The sequence below is a fragment of the Cryptomeria japonica genome, chromosome 7, assembly GCF_030272615.1.
Source record: "Cryptomeria japonica chromosome 7, Sugi_1.0, whole genome shotgun sequence".
NCBI lineage: Eukaryota > Viridiplantae > Streptophyta > Pinopsida > Cupressales > Cupressaceae > Cryptomeria > Cryptomeria japonica.
This window is the reverse complement of record NC_081411.1, coordinates 603,206,848-603,212,826: the sequence shown is the minus strand read 5'-3', so window position 1 is coordinate 603,212,826 and position 5,979 is coordinate 603,206,848.

The following is a 5,979-nucleotide window of genomic DNA, read 5'->3' as shown; positions in this document are numbered from 1 at the left end:
AAGACAAATGAAGGATTGTATGAGTGGTTGGTAATGCCCTTTGGATTGACTAATGCATCGAGTGCTTTTATGAGATTGATGAATGAGGTATTGAAGAAATTCTTGGGTAAGTTTGTGATTGTATATTTAGATGACATTTTGATTTTTCAGTAAAATAAAAGAGGAACATTTGTTGCATATGAGACAAGTCTTGCAGATACTGAGAGAAGAAAAGTTGTTGATTAATCTTAAAAAGTGTAGTTTCATGAAGGAAGAGTTTGTATACTTGGGTTTTGTGATATCTATGGATGGACTGAAGATGGACCCTAAGAAAGTGAAAGCAATTGTTGAATGGCCTACACTAGAGAGTATTGGAGAGGTAAGATCATTTCATGGACTAGCTAGTTTCTACCAAAAGTTCATCAAAAAATTTAGTGCAATTTGTAGCCCTATGACTGAGACAATGAGGAGAGACCAGAAGGATTCTAAGTGGACAGTTGGAGAAAACCGAAGTTTTGAATTGTTGAAATGAAAGGTGACTGAGCAACCTATGTTAGCCTTACCAGATTTCATTAAAGTCTTTCAAGTGGATTGTGATGCTAGTGGAAGTGCAATTGGAGCTGTGTTGACCTAGGAAGGAAGACCTGTAGCATATTTTAGTGAGAATTTGAATGATGCAAGAAGAAGATATTTAGTGTATGATCAAGAGTTCTATGCCATAATTCAAGCCTTGGAAAAGTGGAGACACTATTTATTTCCTAAGGAGTTTGTGTTGTACACAGATCATCAGGCTTTGCAGTATTTGAGCAGTCAAAGTAAGTTGAATCAGAGACATATGAGATGGGTTGAGTTTATGTAGAGTTATACTTTTGTTTTAAAACACCGGAGTGGGAAGTCAAATAAGGTCATTGATGCCTTGAGTAGAAGAATAAATTTGATAACAAAGATGAGAGTTGCAATATTGGGATTTGAGGAATTGAAGACCCTGTATGTAGACGACCCTGATTTCGCAAAACCTTGGAGAGCTTGTGTTGAACTTGTTGTTGCAGACCAGAGTAAGTGGTTGGATTACTTCATTCAGGATGAGATGTTGTTTAGGGGAAATCAGTTGTGTACTATACCCAAGAGTTCTATGAGAGACATTTTGATTAAAGAGAAACATAGTGGAGGATTGGTGGGACATTTTGGGATTGATAAGACAATGGCTATGGTGAGTGAGAATTATTTTTGGCCTCAGATAAGGATGTTGGGAAATTTGTTCAAAGTTGTAGGATTTGTCAAGTTACAAAAGGAAGTAGTCAGAATACCAAATTATATAAGCCTTTGACAGTACCAGAGAGACCTTGGGAAGATATTGTTGGCCATTTGGAGGAATTGATTATGTGTTGCATTGATGTTTTGTCATTGATGCCAACATTAGTTGTTTGGATGATATACCGACACCCTTCTGGTCCCGGTAGGTTGAGTGGTTTTTTGGCTTGTTTTGGATCCAACATGATCCAGTAGGCTTCGGTATAGTTTGGTTATGGAATTGGCTTATTCATGATACTCATGTTCATATTTAATAAGTTGGTTTTGGTCTAGTGATCGGATGCTATCCTGTTTGCTTAGAAGCTTGGCTTCTAGTTCCGGTGAGGGTTTCACTAGAAGAGATTTTGATGAAGATCTTTGATGAAATGTATAAGTGGTGTTGGTGCAGTTTCTTGTGGAGTTTCAGGATGCTGATGGTGATCATGTTCGAGACTTGGTGGATGGAGATCATTGTTGTAGCGTGTGGACCTATACTAGGTCCCGGTTGATCTAGGTTATGGATCGGCTTTAATGTAATGTATGGATTGGACCTCTTGATGTGTTTTTGGGATGTCTTATGTGTTGGATATTATTTGTTTAGTCTAAGGCCGACATGGTTTGTAATTATGTAATTGGTTTATTATTTGGTGGCCGACCTGATTTTTTATAGTCGAGGGTTTGTGTATATAGATGTAAGATCTCATTGTAGATCATATGATATGGTAGAGATCAATGGAAAGGGATGTAATGTGCAAATAATGTAATATCATTAAGGCAAAGGATTTGGTCAATCATTGGAGATCGAATTGGGCTTATGTAAGAGGATTTAGTCCTCCGGTATTTAGTTTAACCAGATCTGTACTCAGGCATAGGAGATGCTATCTTTTGCAGTTCAACACTTCTCTGGATTGTATTCTAGATTTTTATGTAGTCAGTGAGGCTCCTTTTGTGATGAGCAATGTACTCTAGGTTGTTGGCCTTCCTGCAAGTGCAGGCCCCTCAATTGTAATTCACATACTTACTGCAGAAGTATTATCTGACTGTGGGTAGGCTTCCCACCGTGGTTTTTCCCTTTATCAAGTTTCCACATATAAATCTTAGTGTCATGTGGATGGTATTTATTTTGAAATTATTTTTTATGCTTAATTGGTTTAACTGTTGTTCTGGTATTTGGTTTAAGCATTCTGGTCTTAAAGTTTTAATTGTTAATGGTTTTGGTAATCTGTGACAACCGATTCATCCCCCCCTCCTCTCAGTTGTCTTCCAGTTATTTGAACTGTCTAACAATTGGTTTCAAAGCCTTGGTTCTCTCTACAGAAAGCTTAACCGCTTGAGGAAGATCCTATGGCGACTAACAATTCAAGTTCATTCAGCTCATCAGGAGATATATTTTAGAGAGATATTCCTAGACTTGATGGAACAAATTACACACTATGGAAGATTCAGATGGAGACTCATCTTAGATGTCTTAGCAAGGAGATTTGGTAGATCACACAGAATGGTGTCACACCTTATAATCCGACATCTGGCAATCCTCCTCCAGAAAACCTGGACAAGGAGATTGAGAATGATTGTAGAACAAGAGAAGCCCTCTTGTGTGCACTTTCTGATCAACAAATAATGGGATTAACCAACAACTCATCTGGAAAGGCTATATGGGATAAGTTGGAGACTCTTAATGAAGGTGACCCTATAGTAAAGATTGCTAAACTAGATGGTTATCAAGTGAGATATGAAAACATGAAGATGGAAGAAGATGAAAGGCTTACTGCATTCATGGAAAGGGTAAATGAGATTGTTATGGGAATTCAATGTTGTGGTGGAACTCTGAGCGAAGCTAAAATTATTTCTAAAGTTCTGAGAGCCCTACCACTGACTTACAAAATGAAGGCTACTGCTATTAATGAGTTGAGAACAATGGCTAATACATCTGTCAATAGAGACCTTGGTTGGGAAACTATCTACTTTTGAGATTGAAGAATTTGGACCTTCTGGAGCTATGAAGACTGAACCTATTTTTCATGCATCTACATCTGCAACTGGTAAGAAAGATTGGAAAGCTTTATGTGCAAAGGAATTGGAAGATATGAAGAGAGAAGATGATGAGTTTGAGCAACTTGAAGCACTATTTGTTAGAAGAGTACCTAAAGGACCAGTAGGAAGTAAGTATGAAGGAAAAGCACCTTTTAAATGTTTTGCATGTAATAAGATTGGTCATTTTGCATCTAGATGTCCTGAAAGGAATTCAAGATTTGAAGAAAGAGTTAGAAGATCATTTAAGCCTAACCCTAGGTGTCAGAACAAGTATAAGTACAAGAAAAATAGAGACAAATCATGCTACATAGCGGATGAGGAAGGCATTATTGATTCCGATGATGAACTGATAGAAGACTCTGCTAGTGGTTCCGACAATGGGAAGGAATGGGTGTTCTTGGCTATCAATGAAGATGTTCTAGCATTGGAAGAGAATGTACCTGAAGAGAAGGCACTTGGTGCTAAAATTGAAGACAAGGATGAATGGGTAATTGACAGTGGTTGTTCACATCATATGACTGGAGATAAAGGGAAGTTTCTATCTTTGCAAGAATTTGATGGCGGTTTAGTTAGATTTGGAGATGACAAATCATGTATGATCAAAATAAAATGAACTATATCATTGGATGGTAAGAACAATACTAACAATGTTTATTATGTTGAAGGTTTAAGGCATAATCTTTTGAGTGTAGGACAATTGGTGGATAAGGGATTTCAATTACAATTCAAGGATGGAAAATGCAAAATCATTACCAGATCTAGTTTGGAGATTGCAACCGGTACACAGATAAAAGGTAACATATTTCATTTGAACTCCGGTGAGAAGATATGTTTGATTACACATATTGATGAGAGTTGGCTATGGCATAAAAGATCATGTCATGTGAATTTTGATTGCATTGTGAAGATTAGTTCAACTAAGGTAGTTAGGGATATACCTAAGATTATGAAGCCCTATAATCCGATATGTAAAGAATGTCAAATGGCTAAACAGGTCAGAACCTCTTTTAGGAGTATACAAGATAAATCAAATGGTGTTCTTGATCTTATTCATACTAATTTGTGTGGCCCCGCTAGAGTTAAATTTTTTCAAGGTGATAGATATTTCATACTAATCATTGATGATTATTCTAGAATGATGTGGGTTACTTTTCTAAAAGAAAAATTTGAAGCATTTGAAAAGTTTAAAATATTTAAGGCTAAAGTGGAAACTTAGATAGGATTGAAGATTAAATGTTTGAGATCAGATCATGGTGGAGAATTCACATCTGGTGAGTTTAATAACTTTTCTGAGAAGCATGGTATAAGAAGACAATTTTATGCTCCCCAGACACCTCAGAGAATGGAGTTGTGGAATGGAAGAACAAAACTATCTTGGATGCTGCTAGAACAATGATGATGGAAGATAGTCTACCTCATATCTATTGGAGAGAAGCAGTGAACACAATGGCTTATATATTCAACATAGTACATATCAAAGGAGAAATCGGTAAGACACCTTATGGATTATGGTTTGGCAATACACCTATAGTTAAGTATTTCAAAATCTTTGGTAGTAAATGTTATATCAAGAGAGATGATATCTTTGGAAAATTTGATCCTAGATGTGATGAAGGCATATTTCTTGGTTATTCTAAAGAAAGCAAGGCATATAGATGTTATAACAAGAGATTGCAGAGAATTTTGGATAGTGCTAATGTCAAAGTAGACGAGCTGAACAGAAGTCAAATTAGAGTTTATGAGAAGGAATCGATAGTGGAAATGATTATATCTGAATCGGTAGCACCTTTATCAGAACAGAGAGTTTGAACCAGTTACTCTGATGATATCAGAAAATTATATAATAACTGAAGATCAGGGAAGAGGAACAAAGAGTCAGAGGACTCCTAGGTATGTGAGATTAAATCATTCAGAAGATCAGATAATTGGGGATAAGAACAATGGAGTAATGACAGGAAGAAGACTGGCAACTAATGAGGTATGTTTAATTTCACAAGTTAAACCAGTATCAGTAATTGAGGCATGTAAAGATGAATATTGGTTGAAATATATGGAAGAAGAATTAGATCAGATTGAGAAACATAACACATGGACTTTGGTTCCCCGACCTAAAAATAAGAATGTTATTGGAACTAAATGGGTTTTCAAGAATAAATTGAATGAGGATGGTCAATTTATAAGGAATAAGGCTAGATTGGTTTGTACAGGATATTCTCAGAAAGAAGGAATTGATTATGGAGAGACTTTTGCACATGTAGCTAGGATTGAAGCTATAAGATTATTTCTTACCTATGCTGCTTATAAAAACTACAAAGTTTATTAGATGGATGTTAAATGTGCATTTTTGAATGGGGATCTTGATGAAGAAGTTTATATTGAGAAACCTGATGGTTTTTCACTATCAGATGATACAAACATGGTTTGCAGAATAAGGAAAGCTTTATATGGATTGAAACAAGCACCTAGAGCTTGGTATGCAAGGTTGGATAAGTATCTTTTGAAGTTTGGTTTTACTAAGGGTAGTGCTGACAGTAATTTATATTATAAGATCACTAATGATGATATACTGATTATTGAAGTATTTGTTGATGACATTATTTTTGGAGGTGAAGATAAGTTGTGCATAGAATTTTCTAAGAATATGGAGAAAGAATTTGAAATGTATGATAGGAGAAA